This window comes from Haemaphysalis longicornis, unplaced genomic scaffold (genome assembly GCF_048455015.1).
Source record: "Haemaphysalis longicornis isolate Haplotype H1 unplaced genomic scaffold, Haemaphysalis longicornis Haplotype H1 scaffold_7, whole genome shotgun sequence".
Lineage (NCBI taxonomy): Eukaryota > Metazoa > Arthropoda > Arachnida > Ixodida > Ixodidae > Haemaphysalis > Haemaphysalis longicornis.
Window position 1 is genome coordinate 101,773,127 of NW_027526422.1, and position 21,225 is coordinate 101,794,351.

Genomic DNA, 21,225 nt, shown 5'->3' on the forward strand with positions numbered 1-21,225 from the left:
TACAATTCCTGTCGACGCTTCCTTGAATATATGGCGTGCGCTGACCACCGCCTGCAAATCCCCGGCAAAAATCATGTAAAGCCGTTTTCACCGTTGTGTGGCTGTTCATGTAAACTCTATTCGCTTTGCCCGTACATTGTCACGTAGATAACAATTAGGGAGGGTTTTTGTGAAAGCTAATTCATTGAGCGACCTTGCATCCCGCTATAAACTAGCAGAAAATACAAGCGTAGAAGCAGCAGTCAACAAAATGGCAAGCCCGGGCGAGCTTCCGCGATTTGAATGCCATGGCATTTGCCCTACTAGCATTTATCACTCCTCCCTGTTTTTTCGAAAGTATGGAATAATTTTGAGAACACTGCCTGTCTAAGAGGAGCACTATAGTGTCGTGTCTGAACGGTGGAACACCATTCGGCCTTGAGGATTATACAGTGTGGTTTACTGTTAAAGAGAAGGAGACGGTGTGCTTCACAAGGTCTTTTAGCGATGGGGCTCAGGTGTGATGATCGCCGAAGGGTGTGCCTCGAACGTTTGGTCGTCCGCATGAGGGGAAGCACTCAATTCGCATTCGAATGGGCTTCGGGGTGCATTTAGCCAATGTCGGAAATAAATTTTCGAATTATTTTGAACAGTAGACCGCACTGTACGGACAGCCAGAAATTGCAAGTAATTTACTATGTAATTCTAAGCCACACGTCGTTCCACTAGAAAACGGCTTTACAGAAACCACTGTACACATTTTAAGAATTGGGTAATCAATGTGCAGAGGAAACAAAACAATTTAAATATACCATAGTGGTAAAACAGCGGGCGCAAAACCATGACAGTCAGAAGAGAACAACAACACAAGTATTGTTGTTGTCCTCTTCCTTCTGTCTTGGCTTTTTCGCGCTGTTTCACCAATATGAATCTCTACCAACTGGCCCAGTTTGCTACAGTTTCGAATTTAAATGTTGTTTAAATAAGCCTGTACAAGTAAAACGCTTCTAAATTGAAGCCTTATATGTCTTACTGATTCGTCCGTGATCGCCTAAAATTCAAGAAAAAACGCCAATATTCTATCTCGCTGATGACGATCGTGGAAGCGCTTCATGAAAAAAAAAAAACGCTGCCGTTGGACGTAACTGAACCTGGGTCTCTTGCGTTATCAGACCAAAGGCAGTCTGATGGGGCCATATTTTTTTATTGTGCTTGCGCTAATATCGACCCGGTAAAAGCAGATTTATTTGGAGACGGGTGCACGAGCGCGCAAACATTATACAGAAAAATCGTGCACTCCACCCCCTAAAGTGGATAAAAAGTGGAGAGAAAAACGCCCGCCGAATGGAACCCGAACTCAAGACCTCCAGAACACGCGTCTAGTGCGATGACCACTACGCTACGGGCGGGGCTGCTTCCCCTCCCCTTTCTCGGCTATTTCTGTTCAGGAATTTTGGTTCCTGTGCATGGGGGTGGTAGCCAGGGCCAGTCGGACTACTCGGGAAGAAGGGACCTTCATTTTAACCCCTGGCCCGGGACTTGAGTGTCTACAACATGTCAAGAGTGGTCGACCAGCGTCAAGCCGTCTTAAGCTACCCATGGCACCAAGACTGCCAGAACAGAGGTCCTCGCTATGCATGTAGCGAATCATAGTAGGAAATGAGGGGCTCGTTGAATTAAGACAACAATAGGGGTTGGCAGTCAAGAATGCCTCGGAAAGCAAAAGGGAGAATGCTGCCGGTCATAGAAACAGATGAATAATTTCGAAAGATAGAGAGAAATTTAAGAAATGCCCATCGGTTGGGATGCGAACATACGACCTCCAGAATACGCGTCTGTTGCGATAACCACTACGCTTCCAGCGGGGTTGTTTTCCCTCCACTTTTTGGGGTATTTATGTTAAGGTATTTAATTTCCTGCGCTGGGGTGTGTTGCCAGCATCACTCGGTACAGTCGGAGCTATGGGGACCTTTGTGTAGCCTCCGTGCCATGACTCGAGTGTCTACGACATGTCGAGAGTGGTAGACCAGCGTTGAATCCTCCTAAGCTACCTATGGCACTAAGGCGGCCAGAACACAGGCCCTCGCTATGGATCTAGCGAAGCAGAGTGGGAAATGAGGGGCTCATTGATTTCAGGCAGGAGTAAGGGTTGCTAGTCAAGAATGCCTCCGAAAACAAAGGGGAGAATGCGGTAGGTCATTGAAACATATGAAGAATTTTGAAAGACAGAAAGAAAGGGGAGAAAAAATGACCGCCGGGTGGGATCCGAACCCCCGACACTCAGAGTACGTGTCTGGTGCATTGACCACTACGAAGCCCAGGGGAGGGTGGCTGTAGCTAAGGTAATCCTTAAAAAAAAGCTTGCAGTGAAAGCATAGTGTTGCGGTGCGACCACCTCGTTGCGGTCTAGATACTAGGGAAGGAGGCCGTGGGACACCCTGATGGCGATGACTGAGTAAAGGTACAATGAAGATGATAGTGATGCAGTATGTTCCAGGGGCCTCATCTTTTTTCTGTACGATTCACAACATACTCCCGGCCACAAAACAGATGCGAAAAAACATAGCATCTTGAGAATGGCTCCTGTTTAAACATAGTGCCTCAGATACTGGTGAAAGACTAACGTTCGGGCCACTTGAACCTAGATAGCCTTTTTCATACACCTTTTTTTTCGTTTACTTGCTTTCTTCCATAGCATCCAGGTTAGACACCGCGTTGCTTCCGAAAGGTTCAGAGGATTATCATGCCCAGAGTGCCTGCTGTGCTTACGATGCCTGTAGCCATTCAAGTATGCCTGCGCTTGTGTATTGTTTTGTGAAGCTTCTCACGCTACTCTGGGTCCCTGCACACGCTACCCTGGAAGATAACGAGGAGGCACATGAGTTGGCTTGCGCTCTCACCAATTAAACCTTGCCAGTCGCATCCGCTGACACTCCTCGGGACGGCGGCAGGCTTCTCTCGTATGGGGAAAATCTCAACTACTACAGGGAGGGATACGATCATATCCCGGCCCCCACACCAATCCCTCGATAGAAAACAGGCTGTAGCACTACGACTATTGCAGACCAATTCGTTTCCAAACCCAGTCCTGTATCAGCAGATGTATCCCGGCTTACATGACCAGAGATGTAAATTTTGTTCAGGGGGGACTATCCTCTCACACAGAATGCGGGAATGCCCGCAAATTTCTACGAATCCACAGGAACACGGCACATATTTACTAAACATAAACAACGATGATCATTGTGAGTCCGCGCATCACAGCTATACCACTGAAGTTCAACAGGCCTTGGTCCGAATATTAAGAGAGGCCGCTGACTTCCCTGGAGTCGGCTGAGCCCTTGCAAGAAAGAAGACATCAGACCAGTCATCTTATTTGGGTCCAATAAAGTCTTTTCTCTTTCTCTCTCTCCTAATGTTGGCATAAAATGTGTCTGATCCATTGGCTTTGGCACAGTGCATATGTCTGCGACCTGTAAAGCCTGGGGGGATGGCGGCAAGCGCCTCAATTCTTTTAAAAGTGGATGTTCGCTCTTACGCATTCAACATCTCTTATGGGGCTCCCGGCAACTTATATGCTTGCTTGATAGTCCATAGCGCTGCAAGTCTGCTTGAAAACCCTTAAGTGCCCTTGCTTTCTTCCTTGCTGTGGTGTGCTGTGCGATGGATGCAGAACCTTGATATAAGGCACCAAGGCTGCCGTGTCGACTCCATGCAGGGTCCCGTTTTGATTTGACATTGCGTGGCACTTGCCTACTAAACACGCAAAACGCCTCCGCCGTTGTCTGCTTCGCACGACTCGGTTCCCGGTCAGGGCCTTCAAGCGTCCATCCGAGCGAACTCTTTAAAGCTACTAAACTTTGCATTTTATTGCAGCGACTGATGTCTCCTGTTAATATTGTCCAAGCCTGGTCAGATCCTACGAGCAGGTCGATATCTTGGTCCTTACATTACGTTCGTCAGCAAGATTGTAACCAAACTTCGGTTGATGCTTCCCAAAATGGCTTTTCATCTCCATAGTTGCGACATTTGGGCAGATAATGGGTACTGCCACTGCGTGGAAACTAGCTGTGCAATGGAACCTCAGCGATTCTTCTTCCCACTTGAGATGACTGACGTTGCAAAGGTACCGAGGCCGGGGCTTGTCTCTCCTGCGACTTTAGTCGCAATTTTGCCACGACGTCTTCCTTAATGAACGTTCGTTGGCTGCCGCCGTCCAAAATGCCTCGTATGTAACGCATATTGGTAGTCCCAATAACCCAAGGCCTGTCTGGTGGTGCCCTCCTTCATCCTTCTGGGAGCTAGCGAGGGCTGGCGATGCTGAACGACGTGAGGGTTCGAGCTAGTTGGTACTCCATAGTGAGAATTTAAAGCGCAACAAATTTATACACAAGGCGAATGACACTTGTCCCTGTCCCTTGTCATTCCCTGCGCTTATCCCCGTGTCATTCGTCTTGTGTCTAAATTTGTTGAGCTTTAAATTTTCACTATGGAGATGCTGAGTTCGTACCCAGCGTCTGCACCGGGAATTGGAGGTGGTTTTGCTTCTGACCTTGCTTTGTAGCCTAGCTTTGTAGCCAGGGTCCCACATGATGGTTGCGTGCCGTCCCTTGCATGTCAAATACATTATCTTTCGTTGACACTCCTTCGATTGGTGGCCCACCGCCATGCATCTATAGCGTCGTTCTTGTTTTCAGGCCGCTAGTTTTACTCTTCTATGCTCAACGAAGAGTGCCATGCCTGGGTGTTGTGCTTTGCCGATTTGCAAAGGGAGCACCCGTTGCGTTTAGGCATCGATACTTGAGAGGCGTGTAGCACCGACGTTGATTTACCGTTACGTTGAAGGGGTCACTTTAACGTGTCGAAGGTTTCATTGGAGCAAACATCCCTCTCTCGCCTCGAGTTTGATCATCGTGTATCGCAAGAGGTGCTCGAGTTGCCGCCCACAGCTCGTTACGTTTTCTTCCCCGGAAGATGACGCCGTGGTCGTTGAATTCTCCTGCACGTGGCCATGCCTACGAAATGCTAGCACGATGTCTTCCGGCAAGACCTCGAGCAACATGTCGTACAGCATCGCCGTGAAGCTGCGCGTTGGAACGTCGGGAACGTTGAGGCAGCGGACATTCAGCTGGACGATGTCGTAAGATCTGCGCAGCTCTTTCGTATCCGAAGGATATGTCACGTGCTGCAGCTCGCGGCGCATCCAGAAATACGTCTGTATGATCTGGTTTTTGTCGCCGATTCTGTCCTTGAGCAGCTGTATGGCACTCTCATAGCACGCCTTAATTGTTGTCAGTCCGGCAATGGAAGCTGCTGCTTCACCTTCCAGTTAGTTTCGGAGGTAGTGAAACTGGTAGGTGGTGGTTAATGCCTCGTTGGTGTTGACTGCCCCATTGAATTACTCCCAGAATGGCGTTCATTGACACACGTCCCAATAAAAGGCTTGATGTTGAGAGTTGGGAGACGAGGTCCGTAGATATGGGACGGAGCTGTCATTCGGGCAAGTTACGTAGTCATTGCAGCAGAGGGGGCATGTCGCGCCGTGCTGCTGACGCTGAGGTCCTCTAGCCGGCACGTAAGGCGAGTCAGAGCCTCGAGCGTATGGTGGTTGCAGTGCGCCGCCTACTCGTACTTCCTTCCCAGCTCCTCGACCGGAATCGCGTCCTCGACCTGGGCGTCGATCTGGCTAAGCTCGTCGCGGATGGCAACGAGATTTTCTACCACCTTCCTGATGGATGTTCGGTCAGAGCAGCCATTTGCCTCGATCCGGACTTTGGCAAGTTGGGCTCGCCTGGCAGCACGTTTCGCTTTCAGCCGGTTCATCGGTGAGTGAAAATTTCCGGCATACTCGCTTGGCAGGCGGTCAGGTCGGCGCGTTGTCTCCCTGGGTGCGGTTCCGAGGAGGAAGAAGTTGCTTTGGCCACGCTTTTCGGAAGACACTGGTCGTCTCCTTTCGCTCCTTGCACATGCCGTCGAGAACCGCTCGTTTTCCCTGGTTTCGGCACGAAATGTTGCGGAGGGACCTGCTCGTTGCGTTCTAGCTACGACGTAACGAAGCCATAGGACACCCTAATGGAGATACCTCAGTAAACGTAAAATGACGATGATAGTGATACCGTATATTCCAGGAGCCTCATCTTCTTTCTGCAAATACACAACACATAGGTTTCACAGCAGGAGACAAGTGAAAAACGGCTGGAGGGAGAAACGTTGTCACAATTATTTTCGGACATCACGAAGAAGCCATATCATCCAATCAGCTGAGTAGCATAAAGAATAGCCCCACATTTATGAATAGTGTTTTCTAGCACTGGTCTTTTCTAGCCCGCAAGACGGAAAAGAAACCATAGCTGCCAACATGGCGGATGCTGCCAGTGCTCGCGCTTGCACCGGCTCTGCCGGAAAGGTGACTTGTTGGGGAAGTTTCAAAGAAGATGGTGAAAAGTTGAAGGCCTTCGGAAAAATCGGTGGGTAAAGCAGGCACCAACGTGCTGGAAGCGGTTCAGCCTTACAAGTTCATCTCCAAGAGCTTACTCGTAACCAGGAGGTAGACGAGCCGGTGAGATTTTTACCATGCACGCCTTCTTAATAAAAGGAAGTCTGCCAAGAAGCGCGCTGCTGTATATTGGAACGTAAAAAGAGAACGAAAACATAGCATGCAATTTCTTCAAAATTAGTCCTATTTTGCCTAGTGACGCTGAAAAGCGCTCTTCTTGGGAGTCAATCCTTTGGCCCAGTGTTGCCCGGGCAGAAACCTGATTATCTTAGTTTGGTGATCAGAATTGCAACAACCACTCCTGCCTTCAGCTGTTACCCCCTCCTATGGGCATACGTGAACAGTAGAGGACATCACGAACATGCTTCATTACAGTTTTCTGAATGCAATTCAGGGTGTTCCGCGCGGTGCTGTCTCAAGGTGAGAGGACGGAGAGTGTCTCGCTCTCCTTAATATTCTTCCATCAATCTCCGGATTGTGTGTTGGAAACTGCAAATCTTTCTACAACATGTTTCGTAGGATCACCTGGGAACTTTGAAATTTCAGTATGATCAGCGTTAAGGCCGCCGTTAACTTTGGACGTTACTGGCCGGCTACGGTGGAGATTAGCTACTGCACGCCGAAACTTCCGGTTTCACATCCGTTGCGGCGACAGGCATCCCGGCACCTACTAGTAGCTGATCCTACACTGTACCGTGTGTGCGTCGTTGATCCTGTCGAAGATGCACTGCCGACCCGATCAGGACAGTCTTGTCAAATAAACAAGTCAGGAGTGCGGCAACAAGCGTCGCCTGTGTAGCAGCTACGGGAGTCAGCTTTAAGGTCCGACATTGTACTGACGAGTTCATTGTCGGCGGCAGATTTTTTAGGGGCCAAGACCCAAAGATGCCCGGGCTTTAGGTCTCTTGTGTCGTTGTATTCTCATGGGATCCGACTACTAAAATACTAGTACACTGTTTTCCAACGCCTCGCGCTAGAACATTTCATCTCCACAGCCAAAAACGCGTACTAAAAGAAGGGACCAGTACACGTGTTTTTTGTTCTCGTTTGCTTGCTTGCTTTGTTTCCGCTCGGTTCTCGCCTTTAACTCTAAAATTTTCCAGTTCTCCATTTAGACTTTTGCTTCTCCTCCATCACTGTAATTTGGATATCGCGTATACCTGCGCGCGCCATGTGGCAAGAGAGAGACTTACAACCTTTGAAGAGACAACATGCTTCGCACCTCCCAAGGTAACGCGTTAGTGAAAATGACCTGTCTTTTTATTTTTTTCGTTCTGTTTTTTTTTCTGGGGCAAGGTGAGGTATTTATGCGTTGGGTTTATCCCGCCCTCGACTTCAGCTTCTGTTTCTCCGTTATGCACATTTTCGCAAGCCATAATCGTCATCAATGACGATGACTTAGGGAAAGTGGCGCAATGTGCTACCCAAATCATGATACTTCTGGGTATGCTCAGCGTCCTACGGCTCGTCCCACCTTGTGCAACAATACTCCGCTATTCAGTGAAAACACGATCAAGGATATCGGAAAGAAAAACGTAAAATGTGGCTTTGCTTCACATCCCAAAGGTCGATCACGTCTACGGAATCTGCCTTTCATTCCACGGGTGCCGATACGAAAACATTAACGTGCGTTAGTTGGCTTCCCAAAAAATTGACCAGTGCCCTAGAGATTACAGCTAGCGTTGACAACTTCTTGCTGCTGTTGAGTCACTTCAAGTGTATCATGCAAACTGTTCTGAGCTTCCAAACCGCCAATGAGGAAGTAGACATCAGTGCAGTTCATGTGGGAGCAATACGACACCTCCTTGGAGATTTGCGACAACTCAAAGGTGGCCAAAAACTTCAACCCAATGTGTCATCTCTTGAAGAGATTGGCGCTGGTCAGGCTTTAATAAAATAATTCATCATCATCATCATCATCCTATCTACGCCCACTGCATTGCTACGCCATTGCTCCATCATATATAATATAATTAACCGTATGCAACAGGAAATGCATGAGACTTAGCAATACAGCCGCCCATCCAACAAGCATAAGTAGGTTGCCAGGTGTTCCCGACGAAGGTATCTTCAGCGAAATGGCTGATGTAGCTGAGAAGTTAAAAATACGTAAACATACAAGGGAAAAGTCAAGAAGCCTACCTACACGGCCTGCCGATTCAAGGTAATCGTCTGTACAGTGTACGATCACATAGATATACTCGCATTCACGCAAGTCATTAGAAACGAGACACAGACTGGCGCATTGTGCCTTCCTGGTTTCCTAGTTTTTCAAAGCACAAATAAATTGTAGATGTCTAGGACTGTTTAAAAACAATTCTTTGTCAGTTTCTCAGTTTGCCAGTCTGTCAAAACTGACTGGTTTTGCACTAAGGGCTTTGAATGATAACTGGGCGATTTGTTTCCCAGGTTTAACGCCGTGAGGTTTTGGGCGCCCGTTGTCGACGACACTGCTAATTGTACGATTCGAGTGTCGGTGTTCGCGGGCCGTCGCGTCCATGACATTGTTTATCTAGGAACAAAGTGCAATGACCTTACTACGCCTATCGACCGTTTGTCTAAAATCGGATGGCGGGAATCGAGCTTGATCGGCACCAGAAAATCGTCGGGGAAACACCAGCTTGCGTTGACCCGCCGTGTGGACAGCCTGAACCGCTGGGTCGCCGCCGCTCGCCGATGCTTTCGATCGCCACTTCGCTCTAAGCGGGTCAAGATCGGCGTTCGCTTCGAGTAATGCTGCTTAAAATGCATGCGTTTGGTTTGGGATCAGAAGAAATTTATAATAAAGCAATATATCGAGTAAATTGATTTCGTTATAATGAGGGATTACTGTATATAGAAGAGATCAACAGGAGATCCGGCTAGGCATTTCAATTTTACATTCCTAAAAATTTTGAAGCACGCTTGTAGTCGGCTCGGTCTCTCCAACTTCGCGTGGCAAGGTGCCGCGTTCAAGCATACAGCGAGAAGAGTTTTGCAATGTCCTGAGAGTGTTTCAAGTAAAAAAAAAACAATTTTCCTGCAACCGCATTGCGACTTCGGTTGCTTAGTCTATTCTCCGGTAGAATGGTACCCATTTTGGGTCCTCCGAGCCATTTTATTGGTTGGTTGTACCGAACCACCAATGCTTGCGCGGGGTAATAGAGGCAAAAAAATGTTGTCACACGCTGCACTGGGCACCTAAAAAATTTATGAATTTACAAAGTCACCTTGCTTACGAAGCCAATGCGTAGAACTGATCGGCGGAAATAATTTATCGTCAAACGTTTGTAGACTACTCGTCCGGAATTTTTGCGGTAAGCGCTCGGTCGTCTTTAGTGTGATGAAACAAGAATTATAAATTCAAGATTGGACTGAACTGACTGGAATGAGGGTTGCCTGGATTTGGATGGAAGTTGTTTTTAAGTGTGAATACACTTTATAAGCGACCACAAACCATCCACCGCCGGCGTCGGCGGCGTCGGCGGCGTCCGCAGTGCTCCTCTATAAAGAAAAACAGCATCCGGCGCCAGGTTTCGATCCGAGGACTTTGCGGCCGCAGCGCGACGCTCTACCGATCAAGCCACGGACGCGACGGTCATATCAGTGTTGACGCGCCTTATATCTTTAACGCATTCAAACTACGTCGTCAGCGGCGTGCGTTGGCGACTCAGCGGCGTTATAGCGGCTTGATAACTGCGTGGTGTACACGTGATACTACAAACCCGATGGAAGAGATGGAAGAGAAGGCGGCGAGGCGGTGGGCTGCGGGGGCCGAGCGCAAGCGCCGCAAGCGGGCCGACAACCGTGTATTCGCACTTTCACATTCTCCCCCTCGGGGAAATGCGGGGGAATTTTTTTATAACACCCTACTGTATTGGGTCCTGCGGAAATGAGAGTTGCAAATAAACTCGTTGAATTTATTTAGGTATTGAGAATATTTCTGTTTTTATAACCAGAATGAAACATTCAGGGTTAGAATTTTTTCTCCTCCAGGCATACACGTCACTCTTAAATTAGTTTACTTGGATTTTTGCAAATGTGTTGTTTAAGCTTTCAGTTTCGCTGTATAACGTTACTGGAAAAAATTAAAGCAGTTCCACTCAATGTGAAAGCTTTCGGAAGGACAGAGCAGTGATTCGCCATAGTGGGCTGTACCGCCGTTATCCACTTACTGCTACCACCCTACTTAATTCAAATTTCCCGCCTTCGCAGTGCTCACGCTCCCCCTGCCGGAAACTGCGCCAGCGGGAGTACTGTTTTCTTTGTGTTTTTCTACTTGCCCGTGCCGGCGTTGCACTGCCAAATTTTGCGTTTACTATCGTAAAAACAAACCTAACGGTCGTCCTTAACTAAAGGAACGCGGGCACTGCCGGTCAATTTCGTATGTTCTTTTCTCAAATGTACCTATACACGGTATTCGTTGAAAAGTTTAGCGGTCAATTTCTTCGCTTAGCAACACTGGAAACGGCCACAGACATGGCCGATGCGCCACGGCTTTCTTCTATGAGCCACGGACACGGCGCAGCCTGGGCCACTGCGGTCGCACGCCGAAGAAAAAAAATCCCATCTCCCCACGAGGGGGGACTCGAGTAAATGCGTCGCGTAGGGGGTGGGTGTATTGCGTTAATGTTAGTGTTTGGGGGGTGGTGGTGGGGTGGTAGTGAATGTGTTAACTATTATTCCTTATTACTATTAATTAATATTATTTCTTTCATATATTCATTATTACTTTCGTGATTTTGCGACTCGAGTCCCCCCTCGTCGAGAGATGGGCCCAATTTTTCTTTTTTTTTGTGACGCAAGAAGTGAAGGCAAGGAGTAGGTTGTTGTAAGTCGTTATTTATTTATTTGTTGCTGTTGTCGTTGTATTGGACGCTGAGAACGACGGCTTCGTGGTCGCTAAAGTGTACGGTTAAGGGGTCTTTAAGCAGTGGTCGTGCGTTGCAGCAACTGGTGAAACGAGATCGATGCAGCTGCTGCCGTGTATCAGCAGCTTCTTGACGTAGTTTGAATGAGTCAAGGATATAAGGCGCGTTCGTACCCTTTGATTCTGTGTCGCTTTTGTGGCGCAGTGGGAAGAGCACCATGTACCTCGCGTTCCGCCCACAGGGTCGTGGAATCGAGAGCAGGCGCCGATAACTTTTTTTTAATATATAGTGTAGGGGGAGGGCTGCGGACCTGTTGTTGAGAGCGAGGAGGGTAGCGTGATGCGGGAGAGGAGGAGTGGGGGAGAGGGCGCACCTGCGCGCTGAGCTGTTGCGGACGGACGGCGGACGCTAGATGTGAGTTAAAGAAAAGCTCTGCGTTAAAAAAAAACTACCACCTCCCCTCGTGGGAACCCCTCTATAGATGCGACGCATAGGTGGTTCACGTTGCAGCGTTGCAATCCTATCCAATCCAATCCAATCCAATCCAATCCAATCCAAGCCAAGCCAAGCCAAGCCAAGCCAAGCCAAGCCAAGCAAAGCCAAGCCATTCGAATCCAATCCAATGCCCCTCGCGAGAGAGGGGCATCGGAGAGGGGAGGGGTAGAGCGGCGGAGAGCGCAGCTCGCGCGGTGACGAGAATGGGGGAGGTGCTGACGCCGACGACGCCGGATGCAGGGATAAGGCGAGTGAATGAGATGCAGTCGCACCTAAAAGACACCGGCGTGCGTCACCTGCTCCTTTCCAATCCGATTCTAAACAGTTGGGTCAACAGAGATGTTATTAATCGCACTCACAGTGAACTCGACGCATTACTTTGTGTTCGGCAAAGAGTTCGCAACGTGAAACACAGTGATGTGTTTCACAGTTGTGCTTAGCACGGACAAGTGCCGCCATCCCGCGGAGCACGACGTAACGAGTGACGGCGCACTGTATCCTTCGCGATCGGCTACCGTCGGCGCGCCACCGGCAGCAAAATCGCGGAGGACACGGGCGCACTCACACTGTTGCATGGAGGAGAAGAGGGGTGTCTGATCTGCGGGCCGTGCGCGTAATGTCGCCTAGCAACAGACGCTTGGCCACAGATATGGCGGCGCACACTTGGTTTCCTGCATACATTCCACGCCATTGAACACCGAGGATACCTGTAGTTTTCTTTGCGCTGAACAACGGGACGATGCATGACAAGCGCCAGCGTTTTACCAATTTCGAGCGCTTATGACTATATAAACCGCTTGGCTTTCAAAGCCTCTGGGGTACGCCTCGAACAACAGCGTTAACCCGGGGCGCCGCCTTGGTCCTCCATATATATACCTGGGTCGAGCGAGCGAGCTAGGAAGAAAAGGCGATCGGCTAAAGTTCTTTGCACTTAAAAAAATTAGTAGTGGCTTAGCTCTGCTATGCCAGGATATACGTAGCGTGAGCTAAGGTTCAGCAATCGAATCGAATCCAGTCCAGTCCACTCCAGTCCTGCCCAGTCACTGCTCCTCGCGCATGCTCAGCACGTCTCTTCACGAGTCATGCGAAACGGCTATCATGCGGCTCTGGGGCAGGGTCAGACTTGGCTAGTGCGCAATTGAGGCGCACACCTTGGCAAGCGCCGGCGCCAGTGCGTCTGTCGCGGCTATGACACAACACCATCCAACAAAATCCACTTTAATCCAATCCAATCCAAATCCAATCCAAGCCAAGCCAAACCAATTCAATCCAATCCAATGCCCGTCGCGCATGCGCAGAACGGCCCTTCACGGCACCCGCGAAACTGCTCAACCTCGGCCAGTGTAGCTTACGCTACAAAATACCCAGAACGAATTACAAGTGCACGTCAGCGTGCACCTCGTAAGGAGAGCTCGGCGTCAGCCAGGTTTGCGGCCGTGCTTGCGCTATGGAAGGAGCTCGCAAAGAAAGAAAACTACCGAGCCCACGTGCGCCTGCTTCTCGTGCGTTGTTCCCGGCGTTGAGCAGCTCGACTTATGAGAACCCCCTGCCCAGCGTTCGTTGCGTGGTTTTTCGCGTACTGTTTTAATCGCCGGTTCACGTGCGTTCGTTCCTGATGTCGTGAGCAACGACGCCGAGTTTGCCCAACAGACGCCGAGTTTGCGAAGGCGGTTGCCGCAGGCGGTTAGCACGTGCTAACGCGGTTCTCTTTTAGACAGATGTGAAAGGGTGTGGACAAAACGATGCTCTCCTGCCAGTCATGCCGACCTTTGAGCGGTGAGTTTGCAAATCCATGTTAGGTGCAACAATCGGGTCTTCAACGAAGGCAGAGGGGATGCCAGCCCTTTTGTTTCTCCGGCCTTGCACCAGTACTGCAAACTGTGCCAGTGTTTTTATGAACCTAGTGATACTACTGGGACTATTTTGTGTTGAACCTGCTTCATGCGACTCCCATTGAAGTCAAACTAGCAATTACCAATCAAGCAAAATACAGTAGTAATGATCAAAGCTGTAAACGAGATGTGCAATCCGGATTAGGTTGTTGTATACGCTCCATGAATGTTTCATAATTACGCGCAGTTATATGCCATTTAAATACTTAAAACGACTTCAGTAACGAAAACAGATTTGTAACTCTGTGAGCTGACGTTGGTTATCGTTTAATCCGTATATTGTATCCTATGTGCACAAAAACCGATCGATCGGCCGACTGGCGTAACTGTTTTAAAAAATGTCGATATTGGTCAAAGTCGCAAGCCATGCACCACTACGTGTATTTTTCCTCACACTACCTCTCCATCCCTTTCTTCTATTGTAACCAGTAGTCCCCCTTTTGCACTGAAGGCTCCTTACTACTGCTACTATTTTCTGATAAAGAAATCATAAACATGGCACTATTCAAAAGATATTCAAAATGTCCGCTCCTGTTTTCATGCGTCTAAACAAACCAAGGACTTCACTTTGTAGTATTATTTGTCATACTTTGATATTATTAGTGTTGATGTATTTGATCAGCACGCACGGTTTTTCTCAAAAATGCACGAGATAATATAGGAATTTCGCTTTTATTTGAAAAGAAAGATAAAACTAAGGCGATTTTTGACTTTTTCAGATTTTCACAAATATATCCAAGGTTGGTCCTTGCCACATTCCGCAAAAAGGTATTGCTATATCTGTGTAGTTCTGTAGATATAAAGCAAGCAATATGATGTTGTAACACGTAGTGCGATGACGTAATGCATGGGTTTGGAACAGTCTTTAGACGTCAAACGTGAAACGCGAAAACGCCTATACAAATTTGCTCGTTCTGAGTGTTGTTGAAAACTAGCGATTATTCGAGGCTTTCCACGGAGCGATCACATCTTTGGTTTCCGAAAAGGGCGCAGAAGGAAATAGAGATAGAAAGAAACGTAGATAGAGACGTAGAGACGTAGAGAGAGAGAGATCCTTTTTTTTCTACATATTCGATGGATGCATACAGCAAAGAAGGGCGCAAACTGTTCTGTATAAGCCCTGAGCGGCTTAATATAAGTTCAACTGATTGACGTCTTGTTTCTATTTTCCCAAAGAAACAGTTAAAAAAACGTGTTGCCGCGCTTGATTCAAAGAATCTATGACTGCATACTCAAGAACTGGAGGAACATTTTGACTGCTTAGGAATGTAACGAATCTCTAAATGTCGACACATAGGTGTTTTAAATACGCCTCTAGTTCAGACAAACGGCCGCCGGTCCTTTATCAGTGATCGAACCGGCATTTTTTTCAGCTTATTTGATGCTAAACCGTTACAGCGCATAATATAAGCCACGTTTTAGGACTTTCTAGGAGCGCGCACTTTTTAAGCATATAAAAAACACAACAAGGAGGCGAATGGAATGTGTGGGTCTTCGGATTTTCGCTGTGCTGCAATACTGGAGCCCGATTCTCCGGTACAGACACAACATAGAGATACCAAAGTGTGCCGAATGTCGGTGCGAATACATTTTGGCATGTAAAGACAACATGTTGAGGGTAGGTACACTAGACTCCCGTTAATGCGGCAAAAAAACTTCGAATTATGCGAACTTTAAATTAAAAATAAAACCCAATAATAACATTTCCACGAGTCCGGAACTCGTCTCCCTTTTTTATTTTTTTTATCCTATTCAGAATCTCGGCTTTCGTTGGCAGTTAGAGCGCACAACACGGTATGTCCAGATAGAGACTTATCGCAAAATCGAACCCTGAAACGTCCATCGCGCAAACCACACGGAACTGTGCTCAACAAAGAAGGTTGACGACCTGGAAAGACAAAAACACTCACAAGACAATGGCGTTCGGTGGACAGAGTCTCAGCTGACCTTCCGCTTAGTGACTGTGCTAGAATTGCGATGGCCCCACCCTAGTGCAGAGCACGGCATGGTTTGGCTTTTGTGAGTAGTGAATTTTAAAGGGCTATGACGGCCTCGTTGATGCTTTTTATCTACAATAACTTCTAATTAACCGCGATGGTGGGTTTTAGGCTAAAATTACCGACAGGTTTCTGCTATTATATTGCAGGTAAAAATGCCGGGACTCGACAACCGCAGCCAATTAACCGAAAATTCCAATTACGCGACTTCTAACTATCGCGAATCGACTGTAGTATCGTAATTGCTCTGACGAGGGGATCGGCGTGGGGCGAAATTTGTCTTCTGTGCAATTGAATATACTGGATGAGATTGACTTTCATTATAAACGGCGAGTGGTCGAACCGTTCTGTTGTGTGCTGGCAACCGTTATTGATTTTGTTTCTTTCACTTCCTGGCTGAGTTCATCAGGCCCGAGAATTCACGCTCAGGCTTGGGTTTAGTTCTGGTGAACATACCCTTTAGGCTCCAAATTTAGTTTTTTTTTTTTCGATTTTGTTTCTACACCTTGGTGTGAATTCATTTTGCCGGTTAAGAACCGAATAAAGCACTCATTGTCAATGATGTTTTCCGCCAAATATGATACCAGATAACTTGCTACAGTGTGGGGTTCATTTGGGAGTGCATTGAAATTTGTTAAAGCTGGCGTGGGCTGTGTTTCATGCTGCGCGAGTCATACTGTATTGGTACAGCAGGCCTTTAGTGCACATGGGAAACCATCCGCGCAGTAAAGTGCCATCTTGAAGTTCTGGAGAATTTAGATTTTGAGTTTAAAGTATCTTCAAGCAACAACTTACAATAGCCGACAATGTTTTAGGGGCTTCCGGATGTCGGCGTCTCATGTCGTCGTCATAACCGTTGTCTCATTTAGAACACCGGGTACTAGAACCGGGTACTAGAACACCGGGACACCACTCGTTTACACCTAGAGCTCGAACACTCTGTAACGCCTACTAAAAAACACCGGGACACTCCTTCACGCCTTCCCTAGAACGCTTTGTTATTCAAATACACGACACTTTTACAGCAAAGCTGCATACCTCACCCCCCCAATAGATTCATCTGCTTTGGCACAAAACAATGCCCACAGGCCAAGGATGCACTGATATGCTGCACGTTTGGCCCCTCCCCAGGGTTTACGTTAGTGGAGATGGCCCAGGATGTTTTGCTACTTTGTCAGGAGAGTTATTGTTTACTTTCTCGGAGACTGCCTGCTTCCAAAATAATCTGTGAGTTTAAATAAAGTTAAAAGAAAATGATCGTAATGTCACTGTTGAATTTAAATAGGCAAGTCTTAAAACACCTCCGTGACAAGCAAATATATTTCCGAAACTGGAGAAAAAAAAGAGGCTGCACATTGCGTCTGGTTTCAGGTCCTCTCTGGTTCCTAGACATGCACTTTTTTTCAGCCTTACTTTCATTGTCAAGGGCGCTAAACATTCATACTCGTGAGTACAAAATTCACTTGTACATTTTACTTTTCTGGAGGTGAAATGGTGAATATGCAATTTATTTACTTCAAGATTCGAAATCGTTGCTAAGAAAATTACATATATATATACTTATTTAGAAATTATATTCCTGCTCAAAAGATTTTTTCGTGGACTTGGAACTTTTCTACCACTTGAATTACGTCACTAGAGCGATTTAGTAGCGATTGGGAGTTTTTTTTTTGCAGTCTAAGCAATAAACATCTCCTGCAGCGACTTAAAAAAATTGCCAAAAAAGCACTGAAGAAATAGAATGCAAATCACTCAACACACGCTGTGCCGTTATACGCTGTCGAAAAAGATACCATTCACAGTGCCTCCAGACACAACGGCGAAAAATCCGAAGTTTATCGGAAGCGATACAGAGTCGCTTGAAGTGCTTTTTGAAGAGCTACATGAAAAGAAAGAAGTCTGCACTTTTCTATAGCCTTTTGTTCCTTTGTCCTGAGCTCAGCAATCAAGGGCATTGCACCTATTGAAATATTACGAGGCATGTACGCAATTTGGCGACCTCGCTGATAAATTTAATCTGCCCAAAATAGAACGGAAGGTCACGACAACTAGAGAAGCAATCGTCGGGATTGTCGTTCAGGTATGGGACACGGACCTTTGCATACAAAACTCGCGCGTTCTCATTTCCACGACTGTGGTTGCACGGAATGTTCGTGACAGCTCTATAACAGAGTAAAAAATGGTTAATATATTTGGCAGGATTGTAAATTTGATATGATGACTTCGGAGGTATTTTTTACCCTCAGCTAATAAGCTTGCCAGTCTCACCCAGTAACTATGTCTGCTAAAGAGTACTCCCAGGTAAACGTTTGGTACCGGCTAAAGGTACGACTACCGTAAAAAAAGCGCAATATGGACATGTACCCGAATCACTTCCACATCACCTTGTCATGAACTATAATGGCCTTCACTCCGGGTGGTATATTCAAGCGTGCATTTCACAGAAAGAGGTGTTTCGTTATTAAGGCACCAGGCCGTAACCTTACGGCACGTTTTTATATCCTCCGAAACTGCTACATTTGCAGGCCTTTTTGATAAACCCGGTACGCTCTTTATGTAAACGCAACTATCACTGGCGCCTTTTTTTTCCAGCGAGGCTGCAATCTTCCTAATAGCCAGCGTTTCCGTACACCTTCTCGCCGGAGAGCCTGGAGACTCTGTGCGCTAGACCCTACTCTGGGGTGTTTTTGCTTTCATGAGAACATCATTGAGGCTTTCCCCTCCTCCTTTCTCGATTCCCATTAAAGTGGTTCATTCTTTCATTCATTCATTCATTCATTCATTCATTCATTCATTCATTCATTCTTTCCTTCCTGCCTTCCATCCTTCATACATTCATTCAATCACGCGTCAATCACCATTCATTCAAGCAAGGCCAGTTTACAATAGCTACACCTTTCAGGCAATAGCGCTGTTTCACACGAGGCTGCCCGCTGTTTTGTTTTCGGCAGGTCTTTCGATGTACGCTTTTGCTGCATAAAAAGGAACGCAGTTTTCAAGCACAAAATAACCATACAAAAAGAACGCTGCTCAAGCATAATACATTTACAAGCTGACGATTATTCCGGATATTTTTTTCAGTTTCTTGTAGAGTGACGATATGGTAATCATTCGCCTTGAGATGTGTAGGAATAGCGTTGGTGAGGAGTGTGTTCTAAGATTTTATGGTCGTCCAAAGATGCATGCGTACTGTTTGATTCCTATGTTAAAACGCGCGCCGTCAACTCCAAAGGACATCTACTACGTGCCTTCAAAACCAACATTGTATTGCAGTTGTCTACCTTGTTGGGTAAAATAGGCGTATGGCGCAGGGTCAATTCAACGATCACGATGCGGTAGCCCACCCCGTGGATTGTTGTGTCCGTTCGATATTGTCTTCTGTGTGACGTTCCGCACGCTTGGTGTTCCGTTTCTGGGAAATCGATTGTTTCAGAGACAGAGCATGTTCTTGCTTAAGTAAAGAGCGAATTGAAAAACAGACAACAGAGAACATTAGATTCTCGCATAAATTTGAATACCCGCAACCGCACAAGCTTCAACCGCTGAGCTCATCAAACCCGCTTTAGAAAAGGCGAGTTGATTCCGCGTTCTGCCATGGCGTAAGTAAAGGCTTTGCCGTCCGCTGCTGGAATTATATGTGTATGTATGTATGTATGTATGTATGTATGTATGTATGTATGTATGTATGTATGTATGTATGTATGTATGTATGTATGTATGTATGTATGTAGGTATGTATGTACGTATGTATGTATATACGTACTTATGTATGTATGTATGTATTTAGGTAGGTACGCATATCTGTATGTATGTATGTACGTATGTATGAATTAGTTATTTAAAAGTGCTGGAAATAATCACTCGCATCGCTCTACGTTTGATAAAACAGTCAAACCCGCTCACTGCGAACTCGAAAGTGCCGGAAAACCTGTTCGTTATATCAGTAGTTCGTTGTATATGGACTCGCCTTTCAAAAGCGCGCAAATTAGCGTACATGTCAAACAACCACTTCGGTGACAAGACTTTCGCTTCACAAAGGGCGCCCACTGCTTGCATAAGATCCAACCAAACTGTGTTTGTACGAAACGTGGCGCTACCGGCACAATGCCCACGAAGACATTCATTGGTACGTCTTCCAAATCTCTACTCGCTGCAAAGGCTTCCGTAGCTATCAGCCGCGACAGGCTCATCGTACCGGGAGCTGCGTCGCTTAAGCCGGAGAAGAGCAAAGTTCGAAAGTTGGAATGCCATCACGATTTGTTATCAGAAACTGGGCAAACGAAGTATCGGTGAACCGCCATCCCTATATGATAGCTAAGTAACCACCGGCGCTTTTAGGGGCGAAGCTCCTGAAGTCATGGGTCTGTCCATACCTTGTGTCTCCTGGTACGTGGCGGCCGCATGCTTTCGGAGATGTGGCAAAGTGGGCCGCGTTGCACGCGCAAGAACCGGCTGCAACCGGCAGCGCAAACTCGGCACCGGGAGCGCGAGCTTGTCTGTGTTCGCCAACGGAGGCGCGAGCGCACGTGCACTGCGAGGGGGAGATCACGCAAGAGATCACGCCGCGAACGCAGGCAGTCGTTCTCAGAGATCGAACGAGACGCAAGGACCTTTGCTCGTTTCCTCTCGTCTTGTTCGGGCACAAGTTCGCCCTAAATAAAAGTTCTTTCTTTACCGTTGTGTCCTATCCTACGTGACAAATTGTGGTGGAGGTGCGGGGTAGTCCTCGATGGCGCGGGGTCTTTCACCAGGTCTGGGCCTGGGAGCATTGACTCCGAAAATAAAAGTTGATTTGTACAATGTACGCACACAGTCTTACGTCTTTCTTAATGATGTAATGGGCGAACTTTCACGGGAGAGTTACGGTTACCGATGATCTCCCCCTCTCGAGCTTCGCCCCACTTATCATCATTCATTCCGTGGATATGGCGTGATTTTTTTTGTAGCGTGCGGGGCCGGGGCCGTGTCGGTTCGGACGCCCTGAAGATCGACACCGGTGATAGGAACGCTTGAGCGGAAGTTTATACGAGCTGGCGCATAAGGTTTATTTATATCTTCTTGCATAGGCTTCAGTTTTTAATTGTTCACACTTGATTACCTTTACGGGGGCGTACAAATTATGCCTGCTAATTACCGCCAGATGACCGTCCAGAGTCATGCTCACACATTTTGTTTTGTTCCTCACTGCCATTCTGCCTCTGAAGGAGTGCCTGGAAAGTGAGCGACATCGGTCGTGCGGTGCTCACCCATCTGGGATATCTTCTTCGCAATTAAACGGAAGATGTAAAGGTACCAGCACACCGCCTCTCTCATGCTTTATGAACTGTCTCAATTTTTTTTCGTTTTGTATGCACCATATTTTTACCGTGACCATGTCGGAAGTGTTCGTTATAAAAATAGGACGTTTTGAAAATGGTTCGGTATATATAAGAACGCAGTTTCAAAGGGTAGCATAGGAAAACCGTAAGTGCTATGAAATATGACCATTATAACCGATAGATCATTATATCTGGGAT